The sequence below is a fragment of the Peromyscus leucopus genome, chromosome 15 (assembly GCF_004664715.2).
Source record: "Peromyscus leucopus breed LL Stock chromosome 15, UCI_PerLeu_2.1, whole genome shotgun sequence".
Lineage (NCBI taxonomy): Eukaryota > Metazoa > Chordata > Mammalia > Rodentia > Cricetidae > Peromyscus > Peromyscus leucopus.
In genome coordinates this window covers 75,506,885-75,524,384 of record NC_051076.1, presented here as the reverse complement: position 1 = coordinate 75,524,384, position 17,500 = coordinate 75,506,885, and positions in this window count along the sequence as shown.

The following is a 17,500-nucleotide window of genomic DNA, read 5'->3' as shown; positions in this document are numbered from 1 at the left end:
CAGTGGTGCACATTTGTAATCCCATCACTGGGAAGACAGAAATATATGAATTCCTGAGACTCTCTGGACAGCTGGTCTAGACAAATTAAGACCTTGTCTCAATAAAAGGTGGAGAGCTACTAAGAAAGACATGTCATATTGTTGTGGCCATGTCATAAAACCCTGGAGCAAGACCACCACAGAGCCAGTATCTGATGCAAAACACACAGGGGTTTATTGATAACAAGCAAGTCCAGACTTGGTCCATGTCCAATACTCCACACATCAGGTGGAGAAAACAGCTCTGAACTTTCATGGTGAGTTTTTAAAGGGAAAAACTGCAAGTAGGGTGGTACAAGCCTTGGCATCATATGATTGGGTGAGGCTGTGTAACCTTTGAATTTACTGGTTGGGGGTTACAGTTATCATTTGGGGGCAGGCCTGGACAAGTCCCAGGCTCTGTCCTTGAGCTGCCATGGGGGCTGGCTGGCCCAGCATGTTCTCATTGACCCATGCACATCCTCTAAGTTGGTGAGGGTTCCCAGATAGTAAACGACTGGCTGAACCTTGAGCAGTCAGAGTACGTGCAGAAAGAGAGCTACTGCAAGGACTATGTCATAGCCCTCCAGAAACTGCTTGTTAAGTCTCAGGAAACTGAAATTGAGGCACGCACACACTCATGCACGGCCAGGCACAATCACGCCCATGCACAATCACACGCACATACACACAATAGAGTAAGATAAAATGAATTTAAAGACCAATTGCCCTGATGCTTCTGAGTCTTCACGCAGATGCTCCATGCATTGATCCAAGTTGGACAGACCTTAAGGAGTCTCAGGCCAGGTTCCAAGAGAAACTTCCAGATGATTCCAGATCCCAGTCATCTGAGTCTGCTTAGCTGTCTTTCCAGTGCCCTCGTCAAGTCCTAGAACATAATAGAAAGTAAGGGCTTCACACACAGTGTCCAGGGGAGCTGTGCACAGCCATTTTCACTGGAGTCTCTGGTCACTGCATTGCCGTCTGAGTCTCTCACAGTGTGTGTTGGCTGCTGATGACGGTTAAGAGCAGGGCAATGACGGGAACGCTGATTAGGGCCTTGAAGCTTCTCTGTGGTGTCTGAAAGCCATGGTGGATAGTCTAGATGGAACCCTGCTTAGTGTGTGAGGAAGCTGTCCCCTCAGCAGATGCAGACACCTTTTTTTTTAATTAGCTTGGAAAGTGACATGTTTCTTTACAGGATTCTCATACTAAGAAAAACTGTCATTGTGATGGTTAATCTCTATTACCAGCTTGATGAGATCTAGAATCAGCTGAGAGACAGGCAGACCTGTGAAAGATTACCTTAATTAGGTTAATTAAGATGGGAAGACCTGCCCACTGGGTAGTGCCATTCCCTGGGATGGATCCTAGATTATATAAACAAGAGGAAGGGGCCTGCCATTGCTTCCTGATGGTGGACCCAATGGGACAAACCTGTCACTGCTTCCTGGTGGTGGACGTGATGTGAGCAGCTACTTCAAGTTCCTGCTGCCTCGACCTCCCCCCAAACCATGATGGACTGTTCCCAGTGGACTGTTGTTACAATTGTGATCCTAAAGAAACCCTTGCCTTCTGGAGTTATGTCAGAGAATTTTACCACAACAACAGGAAAGTAACTAAGACATGCATATTTCATTTTGGCTGATCTCCCCACCCCCACCTCCACTTACCCCTCTCTTTCCTGTCCATGTGTTCCCCAATGGACCCTCTGGCCCCCAGCACCCACTTCCACTTTGTTCTGCTGTACTCTACATCCCCAGTTGCATCTATTTCCCTGAAATTTTCATAATTTCCTTTTTTGTTTACTGCTGAATGCTACCCCACTGCATACAGGCCACATTTTTATTATCCATTCACCTGTGGACGGACATCTAGGCTGACTCCATTTCCTCACTATTACAAAGGAAGCAGCAGTGAACACAAGTGTGTGAATGTCTCTGGTAGACTATGGCATCCTTCTGGCACATGCCCCGGAGTGTAGCTGAGTCACGGTAGTTCTAGTTTTATTCTTTTAAGAAGCCTCCGCACTGGTTTCCGAGGTGGCTTGACAGTTCCATTCTCACCATCAAAGATAGGTTCTTCTTTCTCCACATTCTCTACAATTTGTCATTTACTTTCCTTTTCATTTATTTATTCATGTGTCTGTGGAGGTGAGGTGTGTGCACATGAGAGCAGGTACATGAAGTGGCCAGAAGATGGTGCCAGATTCCCTAGAGTTGAAGCTACAGGTGACTGTGAGCCACCTGACATGGGTGCTGGGGACTGAACTCAGGTCCTCGGCAAGAGCACAAGCACTTTGAACTGCTGAGTCATCTCTCCAGCTCTGTCACTGATTTTCTTGATAATAGCTATTCTGACAGGCGTAACAGAAAATTCTCAGCACAGTTTTAAATTATATTTCTCTGATAGCTAAAGATGCTGAGTACTTTAAAAATATGTATTGGCCACTTGAATTTCTCCTTCAAGAACTACATATTTGGCTCATTGGCCCATTTATTGACTTGCAGTTTGGGGTGAGGAGTGTGTCCTGTGTGTGTGTGTGTGTGTGTGTGTGTGTGTGTGTTTAATTTTTGTAGTTCTTTACATAGTCTAGATATCAACGCTTGTCTGAACTCTAACTGATATCAACATCTCTTACCAGAGGAGACCTATCATTATTGTGTTTGTCCTTAGTGACATCAGTCATTACTCACACATCAATGACAATCTCAATTCTTTTCTTTCCTGAGTCTCTTTTTGGCAGAAACAAAGAGCCACATGATGACGTCCTCTTCTCATTCATCATTGTTCACTTACTGTCTCTGTAGATCAGGGCATGGAACAAAGAGATGAATCAGAAAAAGTAGTGCTTGTGTTGAGGACCTCACAGTCTAGCAGGAAGGACATAAGGGGTCATCTTTAATATTTCAATTTTCTCATTGTTTACTGTCTTCCCCACACTGGCTCTAAGCCTCATAAGAAAATAGGTCTACTGTGTTCCCTTAGTCATGCACATTATGCACCAGATAAAAATATTCACTAAAGGACTGAATTCAAATGCCAAATCATCACCTCATCCATCTAGGGCTGAACAAGATCCACAACAGACTATGGACTACTTAATTTCAAAAAGTAATCTAGTTGGGCATAGGGGCACCGGCCTGTGATCCCAGCACTCAGGAAGTTGAAGCAGGAGAATGACTACAAGTCTGAGGCTAGCTTGGCCACATAGGGAGTTCCAGACCAGCCTGGGCTACAAATGGAGACCCTGTCTCAATCAAAAAATGTACATAAGTATAAACATGCATGCAAACTAGGCAAAAATACTCAGAACAGTTAAGCACACAGACTGGGTGAGGAGGTAATACTCCTCCCTAGGTTCCATCCTCTCTGTCTTTCTGACCTACAAACTGTATGAGACCTGGGCACACTCAGTGCTGAAGTAATTGATGCTGGCTTATTCCCAGCTCCAGAAGAGAGTTCCAAAACCATGGATTATCTCTATCTGTTTTTATTCACAACAAACCCACGTATTTCTCACCACTTAGGGAAATGACCTTTTTCTTCTCCTTTCTCTCATTTAAAATTCCAACTGTTTCAGGCTGGATGGTGACCCTCCCTGGTGGATCTCCAGATTTGGTGATCCTTTACCCCAGTATCCATGGGCCTCCTAACACAGAAGCTGCTCATGCCAGCAGCCTGAACCCAGCCCACAGACTAAGGCTCTCCTCCCCATCACTGCGGTCTACAGGCTGAATTTAGAGACATTGTTAATACAGAAATGAAGGCTGCAGCCTGACTCAGAACAGGAGGAACACACGTCTTTGGTCCTGTGTGATCACAAATCAGCCAAAACAGCCCCCACACTGGACATAGACTAGGAGTCAATATTAACTAGATCAGGGGCTGCATCAGCAACTAGCTGACAGAAAGTAGTAGGGAGGAGCCAGGTGGAGAAGGGCTTTTAAGGAGGGACAGGGAGGAGCATGAGGGCTTTTTGGAGGAAGAAAGCAAGGAGGGGAGGAGAACTATTTGCTATTCAGCCTCTCTGAAGAGCAGACATCCACCTTAACCATTGAATCTTAAGTCCCTTTAGAAAGACAGAGGTTTAGTTAAGTTTCCTTTGTAGTTTTGCATGAGTCGGAGCCTGAGAAACAGAATTCCCTCCATTTATGGCCCTTGAGACCTAATGCTGCTGCTAGCAGTGGAGTTGCAGTTGCTGATTCGGACAGCTGTGACTTAAAAAGCAGCAACAATTAAAGAAAAGGGCAACAGTCCTTATGGCCTCTGTAATCACCTCCACACACATTCACACACACACACACACACACACACACACACACACACACACACACACACACAGCCACAAACTTAAAGTAAAATAAATCTTTTTTTCTCATTGTATTTTTGAATTTTTATTTTATTTTTAACTTAAACTATAGTTACATTATTTCCCCTCCCCTTTCCTCTCTCCAATCTCTCCCATTCCTCTCAACTTGCTCCCTCCCAAATTTACAGCCTCTTTTTGAGGAAAATCACAGCTGGTCAAGATAATGTATTTATACCTTTCATTAAAGAATAGGCTATCCAGGCAGCAATGATGCGCATCTCTAATCTCAGCATTGGGAAGCAGAGGCAGGCAATCTCCAAGTTTGAGGACAGCCTGGTCTTCAGAATGAAGTCCAGGACAGCCAGAGCTACACCTAGAAACCTTGCCTTGGGGGAGAGAATTGGCTAAAGAGAGTACAAGTGCTTATCGATGACGAGGACAAAGGAGAGGGTCTGTGATCACAGTGCAGCACTAACTTTATATATATAATATATATATATATATATATATATATATATATATATATATAATATATCCTGCTGGTTCCGATCAGTGTTGCCTGTATGTATGTGAATTCAGGGCTGACCATTTGGTGTTGGATGACCGATTAAGGGGCTCATTCTTGGGAAGACTATTTCTCCCACTTTCAGCTTTCCTTGGTTGCCTATAGTTCTTTATCGAGCAGTGGGTCCTGTGAGAGTGCCCCCTCTATGTTAGCATGTCTATTGGTGGATCTGTTAGGGTCTTGTTAAGGCAGCCATTCTATTGAGGTGTTATGAGTGCAGCTTCCCTATCTTTTCTCTAAATCTCACAATGGATTTCCTGGTTCTCTGGCTTTGCAGTTTTTGCACCTCTCTTCCTCAATGTCCCCTGAGCCTCAGATATAGGAGTTATGTTACAGGTGTGTCTTGAGTCTGGCTCCCCATCAGTTGTCCTCTACACAATTACTGACTGTATTCTAAGTACTTATCCTTACACCTACAGACAAGTGTAGATCTCCTCCCTCGTGAAAGACACTTTTCCTTGTAACAGACATAGACCAATTCAGAAAGTCACAAGTGCTCAAGATAAATCATTCTTAAAATGAGTATCGCTAAAAACATGCATACAGATTTCATTCATAGAACTGACTAAAGAGGGTGGAAGTGCTTGTTGATGAAGAGGACAAGGCCGGGCCTGTGGTCACAATGCAGTACTAACTTTTCCGTATATCTACATCTAACTTTCCTGAATATCTCTATCACTGTAAGTTGTATGTATGCACAAAAGCTTAAGAATTCATTAACTAGGCTTCTATAAGTTTCCATGGTCCAAGGAAGGTAAAATTTCCTGTTACTGATTCCCAGCATCCATCTGCAAAGATTCTAGGGCCTCAGTCTTAATGTTCCAGGGTATCTCTGAGTCACAGCAAATCTAAAGCTGTCATGTACAAAACAGAGACAAAAACAGCCCATTCTCTGAATTCTTATATTTAATAACATGAGACATAAGCTCCTTTGAGAAGAAACGGGCCTGATATGTGACTCAGAGCATCAATATTTTATGTCTCATTCATCAATCATTCATCACCTGCTGGCAAGAAGCACCTTCCAGGGAGTGTCTCCAGGTCTCCTCCTGGAGCAGGCACTGTTAATATTTCAAGCATGGGGGAGGACGTAGCTGCTCAGGCATGTTAGCCCTACCCAGGTAGGACAAGGAAAGCGATGCTCTCTTGCAGGCAGAAGAGAGAAACACATGACGGGCAGCACCCAACACACTGCTCTCCCAGTGAGTCTCTGAACCCACACACTATGCACAGTAGTCGGAAGCTCCTCTGCAAAGGGAAACTGAGGCAGTTCCCTTAGCACTGATCCTTTCTGCCCAGTGTTCTCCAACACAATCATCATCATCCATCCTCAAAGATCCAACAGCTGTAGTAATTGAAGATCGGCTGGAGCCAGGCAGAGGAGCCCATGTTTGTAATCAACACTTAGCCAGATCTAAACATCCAGGCCTGGGCTACACAATGAAACTCATCACCAAAAATAGGAGGGAGACAGCTCAGTTGGTAAAGAACCTGCCACACAACTATGAGCATTTAAGTTTGATACCCAGAACCCATGTAAATAGCTGGGCAGAGTGTTGTGTGTTTGTGGTTCTAGCTCTGGTTAGTCAGAGACAGGTGGATCCCTGGGGCTCACTGACCAGCCTAATTAGAGAACTCCAGACCAACTGAGAGAGCCTGGTCCCAAATGAATGACATCTAGGAACAGCACTAAATGCTGACTTCTCCTTCTACATGCACACATGTGCATCCACATACAACAAACACAAAAATAAAAAATTATTATTTCATAATTTGATATTTGTAATGAAATCTCATCCACCATAAATCATTTGTGGAAAAATAAATGTGTTTTGGATCCAGAAAGATCCCTGGAATTCATGATACACTTATAAACATGTCATCTCTAGGCAGTAGCCACAATACCTGTCATTTTCCTGCCGCTTGATGCCCTGGGTACATGCTATTTTTAACTTTTGTAAACTAAAATTCAAGAGGGGAATCACTTTATGAGACTCAGCAAAGTCTTGACTTGTTTTTCCTTATCAAGTGCACTGAGGAACAACTTACAAGCAAAACTTCCATCCATGAGAGAAAATAATTTAATGAGTTTTGATAGCTGTGTGCAACACAGAAAGCCCAAATCCCTCCACAATCAATATCTAAGACAGTCTAGGGGATGGTGCAGTCAGGAAAGTACTTAGTATGTAAGCATGAGAACTTAATTTCAATCCCTAGCTCCCCGTAAAAGCTGGGCACAAGCGTGCATCTGTAATTCAAGTGCTGGGGAGGAGAGTCAGGAGGGTGTCTGGAACTTCAGCCAGCCTAGCTGAATCACTGAGCTGCAATCGGTGAGAAATGCTGTCTCAAAATAAGGTCAAGTGGATGTGGAAGATGCCTAACAGTGGAGGCTAGGCTTCCAAATGATGGATGCATATGTACAGGCATGCACACAACAGAGACAGACAGACAGATAGACTGAAGATATGAGACATCCATTCTATCATTTCCAAAATATCCTTCACACCCTGTTGCAGTGCACCTTCCATCACTCTTTGTTCCTGGACAACCACTGATGTGTTGTCACTATGAATTATGCGATAATTTTAATGTATTTGGAATCTGGAAAGATAGCTCAGTGGTTCAGAGCACTTGCTGCTCTTGCAGAGGACCTGGATTTAGTTCCCACCTACATGGCAGCTCACAACCATGTAACTTCAGTTCCAAAGGAAGCAGACACCCTCTTCTAGCCTCCATGGGTACAGTATACACATGGTACACAAACATACATGTAGGCAAAACACTCATACACATCAAAGCATTTTTCATTTTTAAGATTTTTACTTAATTTTTATTGTGTGTGTTTGAGTGTGTGAGAGCACATTTGTGCAAGCGCCTGTAGAGGCAGGAGAAGGTGTAGCATCCCTGGATCTGTAGTTACAGCAGTCATGAGCCATCAGACATGGGTGCTGGGAAGCCCGCTCAGGTCCTCTGCAAGAACAGCACCCTCTCAAACACTGAGTCATTCCTCCAGCCCCCAAATTTATTACTGTCTTTGTATGATGTGGACAGGCATGCATGTGGAAGTCAAAGGGCCACTGTATGTGGTCAGTCCTCTCCTCCCACCCTTAGGTGGGTTTTAGAAGAAACTCAGACCTTCAGACTTTCTGACGAGTGCCTTTACCCACTGAGCCTTCTCACCAGCTCCAGACGGTTTTGTATACCTGGACTCATGTTCTGTGAGCTCTTGCCCTGGCTCTTTTTTTTTTTTTTAACATTTATTTATTTACTATGTACACAGTGTTCTTCTGCATGTATGCTTGCAGGCCAGAAGAAGGCACCAGATCTCATTACAGAGTTTGTGAGTCACCATGTGGTTGCTGGAATTGAACTCAGGACCTCTGGAAGAGCAGCCAGTGCTCTTAATACCTGAGCCATCCCTCCAGCCCTTGGCCCTGGCTCTTTTCACTCAGCATAATGACTCTGAAATGTAACTGGATTGTTGGATCAGGTCATGGTCATTCACTAGTGGTGGTTTTCCACTGTGTGAAGACATCAGTTTATATTCCACTGACCTTGTGATGGACATTTAGACTGTTTGCAGTTTGGGGTTTGGGGGTTTTCGTTGTTTATTTGTTAGTTTGTTTTGTTTTGTTGTTGTTGCTGTTGTTGTTGTTTCAAGACAGGGTTTCTCTGTGTAGTTTTGGTGACTGTCCTGGATCTCACTCTGTAGACCAGGCTGGCTTTGAACTCATAGAGATCCACCTGTGTCTGCCTCCTGAGTGCTGGATTAAAGGCATGTGCCACCACTGCCCAGCCCTGTTTCCAGTTTTTAATTACTATAATAAAATTGCTAATAATTGAGTTCCTGAGTCTTTATATGACACAGGCTTGCATTTCCTTTAGTGAGAATTAGTGGTAGAAAGAAACATGTCATGTGTAGAGGTATGTAGAACTTCCTTTGTGGTATTTGTTATATGAGACTTTTCCCGGGGAAACATCACACACACACACACACACACACACACACACACAACACACACACACGTTTACTCACAACAAAATACTGAACTCACCAAAGTCCAACTTGTGGACTGCTGTGGAATAATCCTTTTGTACACTGTGGAGATTGTCACTTGGATTGGTGTAATAAAAAGCTGATTGGCCAGTAGAAAGGCAGGAAGTATATGCAGGACAACCAAACTAAGGATGCTGGGATGAAGAGGATGAGTCAGAAGAATTGACAGGAGACACAGAGGGAGCAAGGCATACTGAAGATCAGGTAAAGGCACGAGTCATGTGGCAATACATTGATTAATAGAAATGGGTTAGTTTAAGTTGTAAGAGCTAGTTAGTAATAAGCCTGAGGTATCGGCCAAGAATTTATAATTAATAATAAGCCTCTGTGTCAGTTATTTGGGAACTGGTGAGCAGGACAGAAACTTCCACCTACAGTGAACCTATGACTTCTATTAGAGTTACTAATAGGAATGTGGTGAGGGATTATCTACAGGAGCAGGGATGCCTCAAAAGCAGCTGCATCACTGAAAAAACCATCCCCAACATGAAGGAGAAAATGAAAATAGCAAGCTTTAACATTAATTAAATATGATTAGTAAGCTTGCTTTGGAAATACTGGGTTACACAGGAAAACTTCCTTCTTCTCTGATCAGAGATGACGGCATTAAGCTGAACTACTGACTCCACCTGTGGACATCTGCTTGCCCAGTCCTGAGCATTGACATCTCCTGTTTGCTAAAGATAAAACTGTCTTAACTAAAACCCTGCAAATCCCAGCTCCTGAAAAACTTGCTTAGCTCAGATGGGGGAAAATCTCCTTGGGTCAGGGATAAAAAGACCACTCTAGTATGATCAATGGTCACTGAAACAAGATTATGACAATGTCTACCGTTAGATAAGCTGTACACTATTTCTGGTGGGGCTGGCCTCTTTGAGCAATAACTCAGAGGCTACAGCTGTGTGCCAATTAAACAGTTCTTGTCCTTTTGTCTCCAAGTGCTGAGATTTTCTTATTGGGAAGGTAAACCTCCTATACACACACACACACACACACACACACACACACACACACACACACATGACAACTCTTGAAAGTTGCAACCCTGGAGTGCCCTCTGACTTACAGCCCTCTGGAGTCAGAGAGTCTCCCTCAGAGACATGAACTCCTCCCCCAGCAGTTATTTTCTGCTTCTATAACCTTGGAGGATGAACCGTGTAACTTGGAGCTTTCTCAAACATGAACTTTGTCTACTCCTGAGTCTGCTGAGCCTCCCTCTCCTTCTATGAGGGAATGTTTCAACTCAGAGAAAATTTCTATGCAACGGTATTTTTATTATTATTTTTTCTGTTTTTAAGATTATAACTACATCATGGGGCTGGAGAGATGGCTCAGAGGTTAGGAGCACCGACTGTTCTTCCAGAGGTCCTGAGTTCAGTTCCAGCAACCACATGGTGGCTCACTACCCTCTGTAATGAGATCTGCACCCTCCTCTGTATACATAATAAATAAATTAATTAAAAAAAAAAGAAAGAAAAAATTTAAAAAAATCATTCAATTAAAAAAAAAAAAAAAGATTATAACTACATCATTTCCCCCCTTCCTTTCCTCCCTCCAAACCCTTCCATATCTCCTGCTCTTTCAAATCAATGACCTCTTTTTCATTAATTGTTATTATATTTTATATGTATGTGACATACACATTTCTAAATATAACCACTCAGTCTAGACAGTGTTATTTGTATGGATGTTTTCAGAACTGACCATTTGGTATTGATTAACCAGTTGGGGTGCTCTTCCCACTCTCAGCACTCCTTAGTCCTTTGCGTAGACTTGACCCTGTGATCTTTCCACCATTCACTTTGGGATGGCTACTGTTGTTGTACTTGTTCAGCTCATGTTTAGGCAACCATGTTAGTGAGACTCAGATAATAGTGCACTGGACTCAGTGGGCACAGGCACACACGTAGCACTATAAACTCATACAGGCAAATACTCATACATAGAAAACTTCTTCTTTTTGAGTTTGTTGTTCTCTTTTTTTTATTGTTGTTGTTGTTGTTTTAAAGGCAGGGTCTCACTATGTAGCTCTGCCTGACCTGGAATTCACTATGTAGATCAGGTGGCCTCAAACTCACAGAGGTCTGCCTGCCTCTGCCTGCTTCCCAAGCTGGAATAAATACATGCACCACTACACCTTGGCTCCCTAAAATAAACTTTAAATAAATAATGCTTTTAAACAATGTTAATCCCAAGATGGAGGAGAAAGACTACCAACCAAAATCATCACAGCCAAATTAAAAAAATTAAGCAATTAATTAAAGCAAACATTTTTATTCATGTACATACATTGCCTCCCCAATGGCAGGGCTCAAGAGGTCAGCATTGGATGTGAGGAAGATAGGCTTTTATAGTTCTGGGGGAGGAGTTTCCAAATGGGGCATTGGTGGTCAAATAGGTGGGATTACAGGAGCAGAACATGAGCATAACAAGTTAGTCCTAACAACTTCCTGAAACAAAGACATGGTTGTAAGGTGGGCATAACAAGGGAGTCACAGCAACATTAGGCATAACAAGGTAGCCATATAACCTTTGAAAAAAGGTAGGGTGGCAAGATGGTTATAAACAATTTTTAGAAACAAAGACATGATTGCCATTCCTGGAACAGACAGTTAAGAATAATTTGTGGTTAAGGTTATAGGAGGGGCATAGAACAATCCTTGAGAAACAGAGATTTGATCATAAACAGGAATGAGCCTAGTTTGTCTTTACTATAAGATGGCTTTTAAGCCTAATATGAAGGCAGGCAGATTCTTCATTCCTTCCTTGTCTCATATGTCCTTGTCAAATCCTTGATATGTTCTTAGCATCCTTCTTCAGAGGGAAACAAAATTTGTAGTGCATCAAGAGATACAATGTTCATTCATACATTATACCTACTTAGCATAGATAGAAGCAATATTTTAAAGTCATATAATTTTGGTATGCCAATAAGTACTATAATAGCCATTTTATTATGCCCTTCATCAGGGAGTTTCTTTGGACCTAATATTCCAGCCATTTGTTGAGGGAAATGGATGACATATTCTCCCCTGTAACTACTTCCTGCTAAAATTAGGGCACCATTGTCAGGGCCCAGGAAGGCTGGGATATTAGCCAAAGGCCAGGAGGCAATTAAGGGGTATTCATCAGAAGCATCTGATTTCCTGACCCAACTAGAGAATCAGGAAACAACCACATCTTGGTTTACATCAGCTTTCACCAAGTCCAGGCTTTCGGGTTCTCTAGGACTACTTGGAACTGGCTCAGTGTAGGTCACCTGTGGAGCAGTTTGTAGTCTGCTACTGATTTCTTGATGGTGTCTATCAGATGAATGGAACTCTGAAAAGATACAGACTAGATATATGAAAGATATGTGAAATGCATTGACCAGGCAGCTGCTGCTAAATTGATGAAGGTACAGTTAGCCATCAATACCATCAGAGATCTAAGAATGGTAAATTATAGCAGGAAGCATAATCCAAGTGGCCTCTGTATCAATTAAAATGACAGAGACTTACCCACTACCTAGATAATTGAGCTGGAGCCTGTGGTCTCAGTGGCTTCACTGGCCTTGGGCTGCCAGACCAGGTCTGAGAGATTTTCCTTTAGAGAGGAACCAGGGGCCTGACCTACTGCAATGAGGCAAAGTAGAGCAGTCAACCAACAGTATCCACAGTTTGTGCTGAGCCTTGGCAGAGGGTGAGGCATTGGGGCAGTTTCTGCCAGTGGTTAGCATTACCACAACTCAGGTGGAGAGGTCATTTTGTCTTCTTTGGAGACCTTAGGGTTGCTGGGATCTCGGTCTGTCATAGTGAACTCTTTTCATTAAACATTTTAAATGCCATATTCAGCACATCTCTAAAAAGTTTTCAAGACTGTCTATTAAGTATACCTGATTTTGAATAAGCTTTATTTGTTTTTAGTTACTTGTTCTAGGTTTAACCTTGAAAAACATATACAGGAGGCTAAATAAAGCTTATCCACGTAAAATGGAATACATTTGTAAATAATTTAATCATTTATAAAGTGACTATTAATCTGAATATCTTTTTTTTCTTTGTGATTTACACATCATGTGCCCCAATCCCATTCATTTCCCAGCCCCTCCCATATCTGCCCTCCATGCTTATAGCCTCCCCACAAAAAGAAGAAGAAAAAAACTTCTCACCAACCTCTTTGGGCAAGGACCTCATCCTCTATCAAGTGCTGCCTTCTCTCATACCAATCAGAGTTGTTGAGTCTCCAGTTCTACTATATATGTAACACCCCAATCTTCCATCTATCCTGTCTCTCCATCACATGTTAGTTCATCACAATAGCATTGGAAGCTGAGGTGTGTCTCACAGTAAACCCTTTTGTCTAAACAACTTTACTTGCAAATGTTCATTGCAGTGAGTCATTGGTCTGGTTTAAGGCCTCTGGCTTCTGCTATTCCATCAATTCTGGACCCTCTCTGAGACTCCTCTCAGATATCCTGCTGTTGCCAGGAGTCATGGAGATCCTGTTGCTATGGCTCTACAGGATGGACCCTTTTACCCACTCCAGCAGCTTATCGATGGGTAGGTGGTGAGATGGACCAATTCAAGGCCCTGGCTCTGGGCCTGTGTGGTAGCTGAGTTGGTCAGCTGGGGGCCTCCACCAGGACTCCTTTCCTTTCAGTGAGGGGCAAGACAGCAAGTCCTGGTCCTGCAGGTCAACATGAGATGGGGCCAGCTCTCCTGCGGGCGATGGCCAGCAAGGGCAGGACCAGCTCCCCCATCTGTGGCAGCTGTCAAGGTACAGGGTCAGCTCTCCTGCACCCACGCCACAAGGTGCGGGCCCAACAAGGGGTGAGGCCAGCTCTCCCATGCCCAGACCAGGAGGGCAGGGCCAGTTCTACCAAGCCCATGCCATGAAGGGTGAGGCCAGCTCTTCCATGCCCAAGTCACAATTGGCACTGAAGGTCAGTGAGGAAATGATCCAGCTCTCCTGAACCCACACTGAGAGGGGCAGGGCCAGTTCTCCTGTGGCCAGTGAGGGGCAGAACCAGCTAAGCATGGTGCTCAGACATCAACCTGGCTTCAGGTGGCAGGCCAGACCACAGACATTTACTTGGCCTTTGGTAGTAACACAGGCCGGGAACAATCAACACAGACCCTAGCTGCTGTAGACCAAGGACAAAGAAATGGCCTTCAGCAGCAGCCCAGACCTGGAGATCACCATGGCCTTAGGTGGCTGCACAGGCCACTCAGATCAGTTTGACATCCAGTGGTAGCACAGCCCCCGGACCTTCACATGGCCTTCAGAGGCAGCCCAAACCATGGAGCTGCCCTTGGTGGCAACATGGCCACAGACATCAACACAGATGCTGGCTGTGGCAGGGCCAAGGACGAGAACATGGCCCTCGCAGGAGTCTGGGCCTGGGTGTCACTTATGGCCTTGGGTGGCAGCACGGACTACTCAGATCAGTGCGGCCCCCAGCAATAGCATAGCCCTCGGACATCAATATGGATTCAGTTGGCAATGCAGCTCCTCATATCAGCCTGATCCTCACACCATCACATCTGCAGTTCTACTGCTGTCCACAGCACACAAACTGCTCCACTTCTCTTTCTCTCCATCACATACTCTCTTTCCCATCTCTCCATTATATATTTGTTCATTATAGTGGCACGAGCTGCCTCAGCCCATGGGGGCCAGAGCAAGTTCTTGGGTGTCATCTTCCAGGCCAGTCCCTAAATGGCATGTTTTTATTGTCTTGAATAGTTTACAAGTTGGTAACTTTAATAAGATTAGGATTCTACAGTTTTATCCCTGTTAAGTTTAGCCTTTAAAAAAAATCACAATTCTTGAATTGAACCTTTTTAGTATCAAAATAAAATTTTAAATTATAAATACAATCCATAGGGAGATTGGCAACTTTATTTTCCTGGTCCTTTCATAGTGCACCATTGCAGAATATCATAGTTTTCTTATATGATTCAGTTTATCAAAATAGCTGAAGCTTAACAAAGTTAGCAAAGACAAGGCAGCTAGACACACATTCTTAAGTCAGTCTCTTTTAGCCCGAATAGACCTTAGGTAAAGAAAAGCATTCTGTAGGATCTCTGTCAGGCTGCTTAGACCATGGTCTTTCTGCACCATAAGATAGAAATATGCCAGTTTCTGGTGTTTAGTACTTGTGGCCCTACCCTAACTTTAGTTGGCAATGACACAGGGTGTTTGGGATTCCAATGTAGAATTGAGCCTCTCTCAGGGTGAGCCTTTAAGAATAAAAACCATATTTGGGGGTTAACATATTTCAGTTAGCAAAAACAGTTCATCAGGAGCAGAACTAGAGAGGTTAAAAAGGGGGGTTAGTACATTTGAATATTTGCCCAGAACCACAGACACTGATAGATTAGGTCTATGTTTGAAGAATGCCTGTGTAGCCTTCTGATTATTAACCTTCTGTTATAAGTTTTAAGTCAACTTTTTTTATAGATTCTGCAGATTTTTAATCATATCCAATAAACTTATAAACCCTGAGATACAGAAAGCTCATGTAATAGTCTTAGAAAGATAAGGAGTATATCTTAGCAAAAGTTTTAGGCAATTAAACAATGGTCTAAATTCATCAGCTACTCTGTCTTCCTCAATTTTTTTTCCTGTCATACAGTCAGGTGGCTTGCCTGACATAGGATAGAAACTTTCCAACTCTAGAGCCATCTGTCCAATGCAGCAGAACAGCATAAAACAATCTTTCAACATTACCCATACCCAAAAGACATTTTGAGTCCCTGCTAAACTGAATTCAGTGACCAGAAAGCTCAGGGGTGAGGAATTCTGAGTCTTTGCTATCAAAGTAGCTATGGCAAGAGGCAGCAGCAGATTTGGACCTGGGAGGGGGGGTACACAAAAGGTGCACAGAGGGTGGCCTGCTGGGGGTGGGGGATTGCCCGCACTGCCCCAGCCTGGTGCTGTGGGAGTGGCAGCAGCTCGGCCTTGGTCCAGCCCCCAAGTCCACCTGTAACTGGCACCGAAACACATACTAGAGCAGAGAGTGAAAATGAACCCAATACATAGAACTGCCCCAGGCAGAATGCACAAAGACAAGCAAAAAACAGGACAAGACACCAAGCACAGTAACGTCAGAGACAACACAACTGGGGTCATTCAGAAGTTCACCAATTTGATCAAAGAAATTTTCTTAACAAATAGGAGGTTTTTTTTCAGTTGTCTCCCCATACAACCCAGACTCCAGGACTCATCAAAGGCTCCCTCAGTGTCAGGATTCCTCAGTTCAATTAGGCCAGGTCTTTCTGAGTTCCATCTTGGCTCCTGGTTTTTCCTGACATACTGTGCTGGGCCTCTCTAAAACCCAGGCTTGGACCCTGGGGTCATGGCTTCCTTATGGTTTCTCTGCTCTGTTGTGCAGCCTAGGCATTGAATCCCTGCCAATGGGTACTCAGGTGCCCAGGCTCTCTGAATTTCTCAGTCCCCAGTATCACCAGGGCATCCACAGTGACTCAAGGCAGGTCAGAAAATGAACTGGTAGCTCTGGCTGTACTCCCAATTAACCCGAAATAAACCAGTGGGCCATGGGACATTGTCAAAGGAATGTTGGGCCTCATCAGACCCCTATGCCTGCAGATCAGAATCCCACAGGACCAGAAAACCAGCAACCATATGTCACAGAAAAAGTTAAAGACTGTCCATGATCTAGCAGAACTGAAGGTGAGTCTCAGAACCTTGGAATATCTCCAACGTGAGCACCCCCTAGGGAGCACTTCTTCAGTCCGCAGGGCCATAGGGAAGAGTCTGGCTTCTGAATTTCTGAATTTGGGTTGGAGTCTTGATTTTGATGAGGAACTCCAAATGTTAATCTCAAAGATGGGAGGAGAAGGAACACCAACCCAAATCATCATGGCCAAATTAATAAAGCAAGCTTTTTATTCATGTATCTGGGCTGCCTACCCTAAGGCAGGGTTTAAGAGGTCAGCATTGGATGTGAGAAAGAAAAGGCTTTTATAGTTCGGGGTAGGGGTTTCCAAATGGGGGATTTAGTCATCAAAATAGGCATGGTCACAGGAACAGAACATTAGCATAACAAGTTAGTCCTAACAACCTCTGAAACAAAGACATAGTTGTAAGGGTGGCATAGCAAGGTAGCCATATAACCTTTTGAAAAAAAAAGGTAGGGTTGCAAAATGGTTATAAGCATTGTTTTTAAACAAAGACATGATTGCCATTTCTGGAACAGAAAGTATAGAATCATTTGTAGTTAAGGTTACAGATGGGGCATAGTCAATCCTTGAGAAAACAGATTTAATCACAAACAGGAATGAACCTAGTTTGTCTTTACTATAAGATGGTTTTTAAGCCGAAAATGGAGTCAGGCTGGTTTTCAATAGCACATGTGTTTGGGAAGGAAAAGAAGTAGGGGAATAAGGGATTTGGAGGAGAAGAAATGAAAAAATGGATTTGATCAAAACACATTATATGTGTATAGAAAATTCTCAGGTAGAAAAAAAAAAGTCCATGTACTATAATAGTTTGCTTCTATGTTGCTGTGATAAAATACTAACCAGAACCAGCTTAGGGAAAG